We start from the raw sequence: 16,530 nt of genomic DNA on the forward strand, positions 1-16,530 counted from the left end.
AAATTCAGAAATGCACTATGAGGAAGAAAAAAAAGCTCATTTGATTTCAGAAGGGAACTTTTTGGTCGAGATGAAAAAGAGCAAGTGATCTATAGCATTTTGAAGTTTTTTTTTTCTATAACAAATTAAAACCCAATTCAAAAAATTTCATTTTGTATTTTCCAAGTTTTTTTTGTTTGACATTAAAAGGGGATTATTTTGTAAAAATCAACCAAATCAACTAAAAACCATACCTGGAGTGTTGCTTTGAGTCTTTCATGCATGTTGGCGGCAACCATTCAGCTGTGAAAAACACCTGGGTGGGTCTAGCTCCGCCTTCAAGACGCAGCTCCTCCTCAGAGCTGCAGTTTTCAAGCTTTTTAGCTCCTTCAGACTAGCCAGCAGCAATTAGCAAACATCTGGATGAACTGTGCATCTGCTGAGGTGGTTATAAGAGCTAATTCTTAGAGCAACGCTGGTAAAAACATTGTCAAAAGGTTAATATAGGAGCCATTTTGTGTTGACTTCATGAGGGCAGGAGTTTCTTCAAGAGACTGAGAACCAATTCCAAGGTTCAGTAAATCAGGAAGCGAAATCTCTTTTCAGTGATATTTGATAACAACTGAGGGCAAATATTTCCTTAATTGTGCTACATGTCTGGAAAATATATAATACCTTTAAAATTAGATTGTCCAAATAAGCAAAAACTCAAGAATTTTTCAAGAGAGTTAATTGTTTTTCACAACAATCTATAGTTCTAGTAAGAGTCAGCTCACATACTGTACAGAACCTTCAAGCTACTCAGGGCTGACCAAGTAAAACGAGTGGAGTTGCTTGTAATTGTGATATTTTTGCTCCATCGTAGCGTGTTGCTCATAAGTCCGTACAAACGTCTCTTACAATCTCTCATTGGCCTCGTGACATTTTCCAATGAGGTCAGGAAGAATGGGCAGGAAAAACCCATTAGAGTTAATGATTTTGACCATCCAACTGTGTCCCGAGCGCACCCTGGAACCGGTGGCCTCTCCCGGCGGAGAAAACTGCTCAACAACAAAGCTCCTTTAGGTTTTTGTCAACAAATGCGACAAGGCCACTGGATGTTAAGCTCCCGAGATCTCAGCCCGGTCACTCATCTGGAGAATCCAGCGGACCAACCCAGTCCATGAAGAAAGCAAGCCAACAACCCACAGGACCCCCAAAAGTCCCACTGCCAATATTTCAGAGTCCAACATCACAGAACCCCCTCAGAGGATGAACGTCTGTGTTCCAAAGGGTCACAACTGTTGTGGTCAAACAAGCCAAGTCAAGAACTTACATCTGTATATTTGTTTGACAAAAGACACACAAATACAAATGTTAAGGTCTGTTGAATGAATAAAACACTTAAACGCCTAAATTTGACTTCTGATTTATTTTGATATTAGTAATTTCAGCATTTATTAAAAGCTGAAATTTAATAAGTGCTGATTAAACGCATAAGAACAACTTTTGAATAATGCAACACAAATGTAGCCTCTGTTGGTAATGATCTCTTTATATTGGGTAACCAGACTGGACGTGCACGCTCTGTCTTAGCTTAGCATTTCCTTTACAGATGGAAACTCCACAGTGTATCCATACAGAGTCATACTGAGGAACGCCCAGCAGCTGCTCTAAAGCTGCGTAACACCAAGAGCATGTGAGAAGAGTTGATACATATTCAGATTTCCTATGCCATAAATGTGCTAAATCCACAAGTTTAAATTATTCCCTGATATATAATTAGTGGTACATTACATTTTATGTACAATTTTGAAATCTAAGGGTGTTTTCACACCTGATAGTCTGGTAGATTTGGTTCAATTGGGAACCAAAGCTGGAACATTTGCTTCATTTTCAGCTGATGCAGTTCGTTTTTTACACTGCTCTGTCAAACGAATCAAACTTTTGAAATAACCTGTTCACCTCTTTGTCTGTGGAGGCGCTGCACCAACAACCACTGAAGGAAAAAACCTAAGTGAAACTTTCTTCTTCATGACATGTAAACAAAAATGGAGTGGCGTCAGATTTTAGCGGTTGTAGGATTTCTCTTTTGTCTTTGGTCAAAGACCATGAGCCGTTTCTCCCGCTTGCACTTGACACAAGAGTTTGTTTTGGTTGTATTTACCCAGAATTCCCTACACTATAGTCTACTTTTTGTTGTTCGAAAATATGCATGATAGATCGATAATTGTAATTTCTAATTGACCTTGTGAGGCGGTGGTGCAGCCATATCAGGTTCAACCTTTTTCCCCACAGACCTTCCATCTGTTTTACCATCAAAGTTAGCTGCTGTAAGGCCGTGCCGTACACTGTACCACCAACCCTAAAGTTTTTTGGGGTTTTTTTATCGCCATGCTTGCTGTTTGTTCTTGAAAATAGGCCGACAATTTTAAGATCTTGCCTAAAACCTTCGCCTATATGCTGACTTCCTTTATCAGTGGATATAAATTAAAGGGGATGAATATAAATTAATGCCACAGACTTCATATCATTTCTTTGTGTAAAGACTATTAAAAACTACATATCATTCCCCCCCAACAATTGTGTATCACATAAAACATGTGAACGTTTGTGGTTGTAACATGGCAAAGTGTGAAAAAGTTCAAGGCTTAGGAATATTTTGCAAGTGGCTGTAAAGTGTGATGATTATCCAGCGATCAATAGGAACAGCACAGGCCCTCGTCGCCATAGTTATTCATCTCTTCTTATTATTGGGACTCCTCAACGCCAAGCGACGACTTCAGTTCTAAGGCAGGAAAATGAAAGTAGGCTTCAGTGTTTGCGGCGTTTTGGGACAATGCCTTACAGTGTGCGTTTTGACAGGGATCACAGGCCGGCTCGCCTCGCACACAAACACAGCCCCCAACCGCAGACAAACAACGGTGCTGAGTCTGACAGTGCTATCAGCACTAAAAGATGGGTGCTTTTCCTCAAGATGAAAAAGCTGTTGACCGGGAGACGAGAAAAAAATCTCAACAGGAGCGTCAACGCGAGCCCTTTTGAAGGTGGCACAATCGTTTCACCAGAGGACGTGATTTCCCCGAGGTCTTTAATGACATGTCTGCAACATGTTTTGGTCAAAATGCAGCAGGATTATTGAATCACTGTTATCTTCACCACTCAGACTTTATAGCTCCTCGCTTTCCGGAATGAGACACCCAAACTTTGTTCAATGTGAGGTGTGTCTTTTGACACGGACAGCGTTCCGCCATCATATAGCTCTTCGTGTCTGCTAACATCACAACAGGTTGTAGAACGTGCAGAATGCTACCTGTCAATAATACAACTTAAAATTTTGACAGCATGAGGCAGTATTAGTGACTCCATTGTACTTTTGTATATATTTTTTTTAGTCAGACTGAATGTCATACAGCTGGGTAGGAAGGTTTTGAATGAGCCCTAGTCACAAAGACTTGGTGTTTGTGTTGTTTGGCGTCGACAGAGCAATGCGTACTTAAAATGTACGAGACAGTAGGTCACATTTTTAAAGTCCGGGGTGTGAATGCATAATCGAACTCTGATGCGGACCAAAAGAAGCAAACTCTGGTCCGCCTATAAAACCTTGCTTTGGTTGACGTGAAGTCTGGTGCAGCTTGAATTTATATGTGAATGAAGGTGGACCAGAAACCTCTCCAATATTCGTAATAACTCGGCCTGAGCAGCGAATCGTATTTTGACGTCATCTAAGCCCCGCCCGCTTAGAACTGGAAGTTACTTTTTTTTTTTGAAAAGCTCCATCTGACCCCTTTTATCTAATCAAGATGATTTCGTATCAGAAGACAGATGACAAGTTGGTCTCACTTGCTTTAAGAGTTTTCGAGTTTCGATATTAAGTGAGTCAGTTAATTAAGAGTTTCTGAATCACTGTAATAGATTTTCTTTGGTTAGAAATCTGACATACAAAATATTTCTCAATTTCTGTGTGAATAACTGCCCAATGTGGCGTGGTTGATGGGGTAACGGTACATAATACAGTGTTGCGGTCCCTCGACTTGAATGGCCTTTCCATCATCCAATTGTCCTGCCAATTTTAAACTGAGAGAAAAAAGAGAGAAAAAATGCATTTCGATCCGCTGGTTTAGAGTGAGTCAACCAGGCTGCGCAAACTATGATTCATCAGATGTCGACACATGGTAGTAATGAACAGGAAGTAAAGGTTTCAACCTAGCATGTGCAACTTGTAATTGTTCTATCATGTCAACTAGTATTGACATGACGATGCTACATGCTGTCTGGAGTTGTAGAGAAAGCATTGCAATTTTAGCAAAACAGTTAGCTGGTCATGCTAGGTCAATGTTAGCTACTTATTTGACAAATTTTTGCATGAAAACGAAAACCACCTCAAGTGAGCGTAAAAACTTTTCTGTGAAGCTTTTTCAAATTTTGCTGTTTTCATCAACCTTTTCTGTTGCGATACGTTGATGGAAACATGGCTAGCGACTGTTAGCTTTAGCCTCCGCCAACGACTAATCTGGATTTATGCTAACCGAGGACAGAGCTAGCTACCACAAGTACGTTTTTTTTTTAAAACAAAATTTTGTAAAAAGAATACTCCTTTAAATTTTAAATTCCATGTTTGAAGTTCATCACAGGGCTAATGTAGTGTTCTGACCACGATAGAAGAAAAAAGTAAATATCCTCCCAACGGCCCCCCTCTGCCCCCCAAAAAAAAGTAAATGAAGAAAATGTTCAATAATGAGTGTGTTGCATAGCAGTGGTGAGCTGCGTTCAACAGCACACTAATGAGCTCACTGAGGGAGAAACGGCGTGGATGAGAAATGGTTTAGTGCTGACATTCATTCGACAGCAGGCTCACTGAGCTGATTATTTCATTCATTACAGAGCTGGGGAAAAGAACCTTGTTATCGGAGTCGCCACGCCGATCCCACCTATTTGTTTCAATAATGAACTTTTGACAATCATCGTACAGAATAAAGAGCGTGCTTCGAGAAACCGAAACCAGATTAGGAGGAAGAAGAAAAAAAAAATGATTGCGCTGCAAAATTAAAACATGTTTATTTTCCTTAGGTGTGTGGCGTTATAGGTTAATGGCAGCGTGGCAAGAGGCCCGCCGTTTGTTCATCTCACAGCAGTAAATGGATCATAGATTAGAGCGGTCTTTAACTGAGAAAAAAGTCATTATTTTTATTTGTTTCTGGGGTTCGTGTTCTGTGAACATTTGTTTCATATTTCTCCAGCAGACCTTAAACTTGTTCTCAACACCTTAAAGGAAAGAGACTAAAGTCTAAGCCCTACGAAGAAAAATGAGGACATATTTTTTCTTTCTACCTGAGAACGCAGTGGAAAAACAGCTTTCAGTGTTTCGTTTGTCATCCGTAAATATTTTAGATTGTCAAACAAATTTTTATATCAGACAAAGAAAAGTTGAGTAAACCAATCATTATCAAATACCAATTAAATTGACGGGAAAAAAGTAATCCACAACAATCTGGCATTATTTCAAAAAGTACATAGTGTGAATTAACTTGACTTTCAGTGCCACACACCTGGAATCCGACACTTACATATAAAATGAAGTTCCAAAGTGAAAAGCACAGCTCTTCAGAAAACATGACTCGTGACCCGTGTTTGCCAAGAAATATCTTACAGATCCTTTCTGAGCAACATTTTAGGGAAATATTCCGATGGCCGAAAGTGAAACGTTGTGGACGGTGTGTGTCTTTACATCTCATGTATAACCAACACCGCATTTCAAAACGAGAACATCACACCCTGGTCAGGGCAGCTTCAGGCCTGGACTACTCGTTAATGTGACCGGGAATTCTGCTCTCTACCAGGAAATCCTCAGGCACCTTTAATGACCTTCAGCTCATGTACATTTGGATTGTGCCTGACAACATATGGGCGACCATAGTTGCCTGCCTAATGGTAGTAATAAGTTTTAAAGGGGCGGTATAGATGCTCAATAGTTGCTGTGGAAGATTAAAGACTTTCACAAACATTCTAATATGATGTAAAGCTAAAAAAAAGAGTCAGTTTGGAAAGCATTTTGTTTGGTGTTACCTTTTATTTTGAAATTAGTTTGATGGTCTAAAAATTATGGTCCGACAAGAAAAAAAGAAAAAGCGAGAATAGAAGGAATCTATAAGGCTGGCAAATACTTTTTATACAGCACTGTGTCCCACCCACTCTCTATTATCATCATTTAAATTTGCCCAACTGTGAAAAGCAGAGTTCCACCACATTCCTGGACACATCAGACTATGTTAGACTAAAGCAGAGTGAAATTTGCATGCCGCTACACCCAGTAGCCTACATCTCAAACATTTCAAACGCCAGCATTGTGGGTGTGAACAGTTAATTTGCTGTCGGCATCAGAGATTGTTGCTTTATTTCTTATTCAGCAACAAGAAGATACAATTCCCATGAGGTGCTGTTGTTCAGCGTGGAATTATTTCTTTCTTTTATGTGAGGGAAACATTTTTCTTTTGGTAGATATGGAAAATTTGGGGTAGTTAAGTCCAGCTAGCCAGCTAAGTAAGTGGCTAAGTACCTAGCTAGATACGTAGCTATCTACATAACTGCTAACTAGTTGTTTTTTTTTCAGCTTTGGGCTAGCAAATTACTTCGCTTGCTTGCTAGCCCTAAGCTGGGCTACTTAGCTAGCTCAAAGCTGAAAAAAACTAAAAACTAGTTATTTACAATGCTAGCTACCTGGTTCCTTAACTCCCCTATATTTTTAATTTCTATGAAAATAGAAAAGAAAAATGTTTCCTTCCGACAGCCAGTTTGTTGTTTTGTTTTGTTTTTCAGCTTTGGGCTAGCTATCTTAGCTAGCCACTTTTTTGGCACTTTTATTTTCAGCTTTATTTTAGTACTTACATGATTTAGCTTCCATGTCCAAACAATGTGCAACTTTATGTTGTATCCCATTCAAATCCCAGTAAAATATATCCACGTCTATTGTAACGTCATTGAATGTAAAAGAATCCAGGTGTTCGAATGCTTCTGCAAGGTACTGTATGTTCAAACTGACAGCAGACAACCTTGAGTTGAGGTTTCTGAGGGGCCAACAATGCTCTGCAATAATAGTACTTTGTCACCGTGACACACTGATACGTTTTCTGTGCTTTTTAGTGTGATGTGAGTCAAGTGTCACTGCCTCATATTACAGGGCGGCATGGTTTTTATTCCAAAGTACAAGAACTTGAGCGATGTGACAGCAAGTAATATGTAAATCCCTTTTTAATAAGTCTCTCCACTCTCTCCTCTGTGTGCACAGACCATTTCATTTGTAATGAAGTCGGTGCGTCTTACGCCTTGATAGATTGAAGACTTGAGAACATGAGCAGCACAAAGAGTTAAAGGCGGCACAATGGTTAAGTGCTCGTAAAAATCTCTTAAATGGTTGAAGTGTCACAATTTAGATTCCTAAAAATACGTCCAAAAAAATTATTATGAGCTACTTCATGTCAGTTTACTAACTTTGCCCTTTCCTCTAAGGGTGCATAATTAAGACTTTTTGCAAAATTATAATTATTTCAGCAGATTTGTTTTATTTTTTTGGTTTATTCCTACACTCACTGGCCAATGTTTTAGAACGCATATTCAATAGCATAACACAATATTGGGGCCACACTAAGAAAAACATAGAAACATAAACTTGCGAGAATAAAGTCATAAAATTGAGAATAGTCATGTTACAAAAATAAAGTTGTTTGACAAAGATGAAGCAATGTGATAAAGTAGTAGCATTTTGGGAATGAAGTTGTATTTCGAGAATAATGTAATGCCGTTAGGTTAGGTAAGGTCAGGTCATTTTATTTATATAGCACATTTTCAGCAACAAGGCAATTCAAAGTTCTTTATTCTGGTGACATTATCCTGATATTCTTGTGTTATTTCTACCATGATCTTGTAATATTATGGCTTTTCAAAATTTTAAGGCTTTCTTCTTTCAATTTTATTTTTTCAATAGCGTGGCCCTAATACTCCATTGTACAATAGCTTGTATAGCTGGTAGGATTATAGTTTGGTGTAAATGACTTGAAAGCACAGATTCATCCTGCTGTATGTTAGCATTTAAGACTCCTGGTTGAGGTTAAACGCCATGAGGGATCGTCTCAACCTAGATTCCAAAACATAACATGGAAATCACTGAACTCCAATGATCTCCACAGTTAGATCGTCTCAAGTGTTCGTACGCCCGAAAGGTAAAAAATTATGTACAAGAATAATTCAGCATACCGCACACCTGTAATTTACCTTTATTAATCACAGCTACCTAAAAGTTCTGCCATCTGAACACCAACAATAAGCTGTCAGGGTCAATGGAAGCCATGTTAGGAATGTGACAGTGTACTGAAATTACCCTGCTGATCAGTGTCCTTTGATGATTATCAATGGTAACAGCGGACAACCGAGAAAAGAAATGCAATATCAGCGAGGCAGGAATGTGTTGGTGAGTGAGGTGGAGAATAGGAACCGCATCCTGCTTGTCGTGGCCTGACAAATGTTGGTTCATCGAGCGGCAACACAGACGACCACGGCTGAGGTGAACAAGTGGTCAGATTTGAAGATGGAGGCGAAAAAAAGACTGACAGGCCCCTCTAGGACGTGTCAGCCACGGGTCGGGTTACGGGTAAAAATGAACCGATACCCTTAGACAGACGAATGGCCTCCACACTGAGGGAGACGAGCATGTATAGGTGTTGTGTCAGGAAAGGAGGGAGACACGGATTTGGAAGGATCAGGATGAGCAAGTAAAGCAAATTAAAGTTCTATTATTTAATCTGTTAATCAAACATAAAAGCACATTGGGATAGTATGTTGTCCTCATATCTTGAATTGATAGGTGGTATGAAGGGTACGACTGAGTAGAGTCTGGGCGAGGGAGAAATGGGGACCAAGGGTCCTGTGAAGGTCATAGCAGAATAGTACTTTGGGTTTCACATATTAGGTTTTCATGGACTCACCAAGAACCCAGTCTTCACCTATAGTCTCTTCCCTGTTGTCCATTCCCACAACTGCATCGTCATATTATAGCATGCACACAATGCATGCACAATGTCCAGTATTTGGAAAACTGGACATTGCTGCAAACTGCCTTCTAAAGTAGCGGTGTTACGTGTTTTCTAGGCACATGGCGTCATTTTGTAGCACAATCACATAACTGTTACCTTCAGTTGTTAGAAAACTGCTGTATATATCAAACATGACTTAAATGAAATTTGCTTACGCAATTTAACGCCTTGACATTGGGCCTCTGTCTCTTTAAGGAGCTCCTGGTCTTTCTGACACTCCCCCTTCAGAATGTCATCACAGCAATGCTCCACCTGATGCCGTTTAGAAGTGTTCTTAGGAGCGTTGGACTGAGAAGTAGTTTGTATGATGAGCTCAGCAGACATGCAGGTCCACCAGGTGTTTGCTAATTGCTGCTGGCTAGGCTGGAGGAGCTGTGTGAGGGAGGGAGGTGTGAGGCAGTGCAGTGTTTGAGCAAGGTTTCAGGCACCCCTGAATGGTTGCCACTTGACTGGAGACCAAAAGGAAAACAACCTAAAAATATATATATATATATTTTTATTATTTCTTAAATATGTTTTGGAAAAATATGTTCCAGTCGAAGCCCAGACCCAAATCTGAATCTGACTTGATGTTTGCCATTAACGGATGCTCTCCCTCCAATCCCACTGAGCCGGAGCTGCTTTGCACAGAAGGGGAAAAAGATTCATTCTGTAAATGCGTCTCTACCAAATCTTGAAATTACAATGAATGCCTGACTCTTTACATTTCTATTTCTAAAAATGTTTTGCACTCAGGTATTAAAAAAAAAAAACACTGAGTGGCTGGTGTGTCTATAAAAACACTGTAAAAGTTCAATTTCCCTTTCATTTTCCTTCCACTACAGTTGTATACCCCACTGTTTTGACCTACTGCATAAAATGCTTTAATATACAGTACATAAAAATATGTTCCTGAAATATTAGTGTGAAATACTTAAAGACACGTGGATGCAATTGCAACACACTTTACGCCTCTTTTTAGCATGGACTTGAGGAAAATCTTCCAGCCTAAATGTGATGTTTAGGCTGCTGTGAAGGCTTGTGGGTGTATAGTTCAATCATTTATCCCGATAGACGCAGAGCCGCACGCTCCAACTACAGCAACAACCACTGTGTTTACCACAACCCCACTGCAGTAAATCAAACCATGCTGTGTGAACACCAGAGAGTAATTCTGCTACTTTTTTTATGGTTGATTAAAAACAAACATTCTGCTCTAGTAAATGTTTTCTACATGTTTGTTAAAACGGTCGCCGTGTCCTGACAGATTGAGACGGATAATCTGTGAAAAGTTTGATCTCATCCACCTCTTCTATTGAAGTCTGAAGAAACGCACCGACCGAAAACAACCAATCAGAGGCAGAAGGAGGATCCGAATGCTGTCCATCAACCTTGTGAACACACTGCTAAATGTGCTAATGGCGGAGAATCAACTTTCCGTTCTCTGCCGTCATCAATGGCCATGCTAACTAGCCTTAGCATTTATGACAGGATGTGCTGTCATACTACTGTGCATCCTACTCTCTGCAGAGTAGCAGAGATCAAGGGGGTGAAGGAGACGGGTGATTGACAGCACTAAGACCCGCCTCCTGCCTCTGATTGGTTGTTTCTAGTTTGCACTGGGAGAAGACAGTGAATTTTTGAATTTTTAAAAAAAAAATTTTTTTTTACACATTATCTGTCTCATATCGTCACAACATGGTGACAGCTTCAACAAATATGTAAAAAAATGTTTTAAGTTAAACTTAATTAAGTTAGTGAATGCGACTGTTAGCTTTAATAAACTAGCCTCCCTTTGCTCTACCTCAGCTGCTGTTGAGGAGATGAGGGGAGTGGGGGGGATCTTCCCATTTCATTTCCCCGTTGCCATGCGTCTCCCTGCACTAAATCAGAGATGCAGCGAAGCGCCCGGCCATGGCCGTGACTCCATCTCTGCTTTTTTTTTTTTTTTGCTCTTTGGTCAAATCGTGCGGCGACCGGGACAAAAACATTTCTCCTTTTGCTGGCTTTCCCTGGGAAACAGAAGTCACTCTTCCTTCCTCCCGACTCAAATGCATCAGAGGAAAAAAAACCTCATTAAACAGCAGCACTGCAGGGCGCAAGTGTTTATTCTGCTTAGCGTCCTCTAGGTGTGTTATCAACCTGTGACAGTTTCTATTTGCAGGTGTTAGATACCGGCTTGGCTGCCTCCCTTTTTTCCCCTCTCCTCTCCCTCTCCCTCTCCCTCTCTCTCTCTCTTTGTCACGGCAAACATGACAGAGACTGTCACCAGCCACTGATTTGCAATTTCGTGCAACTCTAGCAGGGTTGATGTTATAAAGAGCGAGTTAGCTCTGCGGTTTGAACTGCACTGCAGCAAAAAAAAAAAAAAAAAGGGAAAAAAAATCATTTTAAGAAATGCCCTAAATCACCAGACAGGCAGTCACGAGGGAGAGTTTCACCATTTGCATGAAAGCCATTTCAGATTCTTAAAATGACATCAGAAAGACTTTAATGCAAATCTGAGGCGCTGTCAGGTTACTCTGTGGTGGTGCATGTCTCGGTGGGCAGAGCGTGACACTGACACTTTTTCTCGGGTAAAAAGCTGAATTCTTCGAGCCGCTCGGCAGGCGGGAGAGTGAAAGTGTTTGAAAACTCCGTGTTGACACTGTAGGTGCTTCAATAATCAAGCGACTGGAATGTATTCCCTCTGTGGGGACTTCCGAATTAAGTGACAGTAAAGAAAAAGATGCAGAACGAGCTTGTTGCAACTAGGAAAACAGTTGGCTCATTACAATATGTTATTGGATGTCAACAGAGCTCCTTTTACTCGGCTGTAAATACCAGTTGCTCCATCCGCTAGCAAAACCGTCTTTCTTGTTTTTTCTCTAGGCATACTTTTTGTGATGACAAAACGTTTTTGTGGCAGAGGCCAGACCAACATTTCAAAGTCGGTTCATTCAATTGGGGACCAGAACTGCAACATTTGCTACATTTTCAGCCTGTTCTCCCCTCTCTCCAGTGGTGGCGCTGCACCAAGAACTGCTGAAAGAAACAACACGAAAACCTCCAAAGAAGAGTGCCACTTCCTTCGTCATGAAATGTAAACAGAAATAGAGTAGCGTCAGACTGGAACAGTTGCAGGATTTCTTTTTTGTCGTCGGCGAAAGACCACGAGCCATTTCTTCCGCTAGCGCTAAGTACGCTCGTTTGTTTTGGCTCTATTTACCCAGAATGCCCTGCGCTGTTGTCCACTTCCTGCTTTCGGAGCCGTTTCTAGTCCATTTGGATCCACATATTTATGGAACGACAGTTTATTTCAAAGCCAGGTTTTCAGGCAGACCAGTGTTAGCTTTTTTTTTTTTTTGAGCGATTGCGCATTCCCACCTGCCCGAACAAACTGGACTTTCTAGAGTTTTGATGAAAACGCACTAAACAGGGCTGGCGTGAACGCACCCAGTTTCTGTCTTCACCATAGTCGTATAATCAGAAAAAGACAAAAAAGTTTCACTTCCATGGGAGGAACTGGACATTTAATGAGGTAATCTAATTTTTTTCACGCCACCTAAACCGTCCAGGGATACAATATGCAGATGTTCTGTCTATGCTGTTGAAGTTTTGTTCGCCTTGGGTTTTCCCCAAATGCCTTGTTGACAATACTTTATGTATGAAGCACTTTAAAACGATACTACTGGCCAAAGTACTGTGCACTAAAAGCAACAAATAAAATATTAAAACCAACATCTCAAGCAGAGGCAAAAGCCAATATGACAGCAAGTTTTAAATCTTAAAACTCCCTCTTTTAAGATTTAAAAACAGGAAGTAAATTTGTTCAAATTAACCATCACCAGATGGTTAGTATATCCTTAAATATGGAGAACAAGATAAACTGAGATACTGACACTGTACCACACTGAATTTTACAGTCTTTGTCCCAATGCACATGCTCTATTCAGAGATGCTGCACCAGAAGTGACATGCGTTTCATAGACACGACAGGATTTCATTTTTCCTCAAAATGTGCTTAGAAATAATAAGAAAACATTTTTTACTTCCATTCCACTGATTCGGACTACAATTTACTGGAACCGCCCGGTAAAAAAAAAAAAGAAGAAAGAAAGAAAGAAATTACACCTCCAATCTAAAACTGGGAGAGTCATCTTTCTTGCTGTGCCTCAAGTTTAGAAAAAAAAAAAAATGTTGCAACACAATAAAATTGAAATAAATTGCTCTGTCTGGGTCAACCTGTCTGGGAGCCACTGCGTTGGACCAAACGGTGAAGAAAGGAGCAGTTACCTCTCTGTTGGCTTTGTTTTCCACAAGACGACTCGACAACTGAAAACAGCGGCAGACTGACAGAGAGCAGATACTCTTTCCTGTCAGAGGTGGCCTTTTCATATCTTTGTTTGGAGTTCTTCCCTCACTGAGAGGATTTTAAAAGAGAGAGAGAGAGACGGGGGCTCTTTGTCCAGGCGAATCATGCGTGCTACAGGCAAAGGTTTAAATAGTTGTTTTTGCTCTTTTCAAACTGTTGCCCACTGCTGACATAGGGATTGAAATATTGTAAAATGGTTTCTATGAGCATTTTAAATCAATATTTTACATCTTTTCTGTAGCCTACCAGTTATTTATACACCTTGCAGCTGTTTGTGTTTTCTGGTGCTACAACTGCAAACTTTAATTGATCGTTTTGACATTTTATGTGATAGATCAACAAAAAGTTATGCAGTATTTTGTAGCGGAATATAAGGTATACATAGATTTTTTTTCTTCTTTTTTTCAAATATCGGTCTACAAGCTGCAGTGCGCATCAATTCTACGATGACGTATTAGGGCCATTGTAAATAGGAAGTAAAACATTAGACTTTAGCCAAAAAACTCCAACATTTTCTAGAAAAAAAATCTTTTCAATTTCTGAGCTCAAGAAGTCAAACTTTTGTGAAAAAGGACTCAGAAATTTTGAAATAAATCTCAGAAATTTTCTAGGAAAAACGTGGAAATCTCTGAGTTTCAACAGATGAAAGTGATGGAAATCTTTTGAGTTTCAAAAATCAAAATAGAAATTTCAGCGTTTTTTGGTGGAAATCATCTTTAAAATAAAATATTTTTTTATCTATTTATAATTGTCCTAACATACCGGCATACAATTCAGCCACTCAGAGTACGACGCAGATCCAAATTTCACCACGATTTTTGCCAGTTCTGTGTAAAATAACTCACACTCGGTCAGGTTGGGTTGCCATGGCGCTGCTATGAACATCAATTTTCACATCTGGACTCTTAACTGACCATTTTAGCACATGAACATTTTAGCACATGAACATGTTAGAAAACATTTTTGCCGCCGCCAACAAGTTTTCATCTGGGATTATCCTGCATCTAGTTTCCTAATCAACTCTGAACTTCTCTGTCGATGCTGAAGAAACATTTGCATGGCATGATGCTGCCACCACCATGTTTCGACATACATGTAGGTCAAAGAGTTCAATTTTTTTGTCTGCTTGGCCATAGTGCATTTCCATACCACACTTTGGGGTATTCATTCATATTTTTCTAAGTATACTACCATCCTGCATATTTATATGGTAAATATGGTTTAGAATTTTGGTGGATCTACAATATGTTTTGTTTTTTTTTGGTCAAAATTAAAAACTTTTATTTTGCATCAAAATTCTCAACCACAGAGAAGTGATGTTCAGTGACTCACACCTCATCTGCTGATAATATGCCTCTGATTGTTGAGCAGATTCATGGTCATTGACTTTAAATAATTGGGTGTCTTGTTCCTGAGGAAAATTGGCTGCTTCTCCTTTTCTTTGAAGCACTGAACAATTGGCATGCAAGTCAAACATTTGAAATGACATCTGAATGCCAACTGAGTGTGCTCGTCTTATCAGAGAATCTTATCAGACGATGAGAGCACTAGTCTCTGTTGACTAACCATCGTGAAGCTGTTAAATAAATGACTATTAGACACTCCAGGTAGCCGTGTTCAGGAATCACAGGTGCGCTTTAGGCAACGCTAAACCTTTTGTTAGCAGCAACGCTGTGTTAGACGTTGTTTTGTTTTTTTGGGCATTCCTTGATTCAATGAAACATCAGGAAAAAAACATATTTGGTAAACTTGGTGATATTAGAACATTTGAAGGAATTCTAGAATCCTGTAACTTCTGAAAATGGACGAAATGCATAAGTGAGCTACATAAACGTAACGTTGGGGAGTGGCTCAGAACACAACCAAGTGATCAAAGCAGTTCACTTTGTAAATGTGGCCTTGTGTGGAGGTCATTGCACCACTTGGAAAAAAATCCATAAACACTTGTTGTGTGGAGACACTCTGGTGATGTAAGGGTTCGATAATGTTGACTTGTTGGAAGGCTCTTCATCACACTAAAACACACCGGTGATAAAACAGCAGGCTGTGGGGGGAGAGTGCACCACTACGGAATTCACCTCAATTTTTTAGGGAAATAAATATTCATTTAGCGTCTATCAGCCTTTAGGGATTAATCCCTGCGCAGTGAATAAAATCCAGAACACAAAGCCGCACAATCGCCATGTTAAGTCCATTACGTACAGTAAAGTAGCAGGTTCTGCCCACAGGAGACTAATGGCTTTTTATCAAAGATCCCTGGAGGGCTGCTGCCCTCCAACTCCCAACAGCCCTGGCTTCCATTAATGCGAGGCAGGTTCGGTTCAAGAGCACATTTTCCAAAATGCGCCTGTTTTAAAAGTAAAATGAGTGACATTAGTGAGACAAACAGCCCACGATTTTTCTCTTTTATTTTCACAGAGGGCAACCTTCAAGATTGCCTTTTCTAGCTGGAATAAAACGCTCCTCTCTGTTGTGGATTCGTTTACATTATTGACGGCGTTGCATTTCGCCTCGTGATGGCAAACGTGCTAATGTCGGGGGGTAAACCAGGAACAAACACAGGGCAATTAGTTTGTTGCAATGAATCAAAGTGTGATATTGCACAATTTTACAGCCGTAAGTGGAGGGGGGAAAAAATATTAGTCGTATGAAAAAGCTGCTAGTTAGTCATGCAAGATAGATGTTTGCATCTAAATTTGTTACTTTATCTTTTGTCATTAGTATGCTGCAGCGGTATAACAAAAGCTGTGGCCAATTATATTGTTAAAACTAGCTCAGAGTACTTTTGTCTAAACAGTTTCTGTAACAAAAAGTAAAACATTTTTTAACACGAATCAGCAGTGGTGTAATAAGATCTTGTGGTAGAAAAAAATATTTCCAAGATGTGTTATGTATTTTCCAGCACGATAAGAAATTGTTACCCTCAGTGCTGCATATACCGAACATAACTTTAACGCCTTGAAACTAGGCCTCTGCCTCTTTAAGAAGCACCTACTCTTTTTGACACTCCACCTTCAGGAAGTCATCACAACAATGCTTCTCATTATGCCGTTTACAATCGTTGGGCTGAGAGGTAGCTTGAATGATGAGCTCAGCAGACGCCCAGTTCCTCAAGGTGTTTGCTAAATGCTACTGCCACTAGTCTGGAGGAGC

The sequence above is a fragment of the Xiphophorus hellerii genome, chromosome 19 (genome assembly GCF_003331165.1).
Source record: "Xiphophorus hellerii strain 12219 chromosome 19, Xiphophorus_hellerii-4.1, whole genome shotgun sequence".
Taxonomy (NCBI): Eukaryota; Metazoa; Chordata; class Actinopteri; order Cyprinodontiformes; family Poeciliidae; genus Xiphophorus; species Xiphophorus hellerii.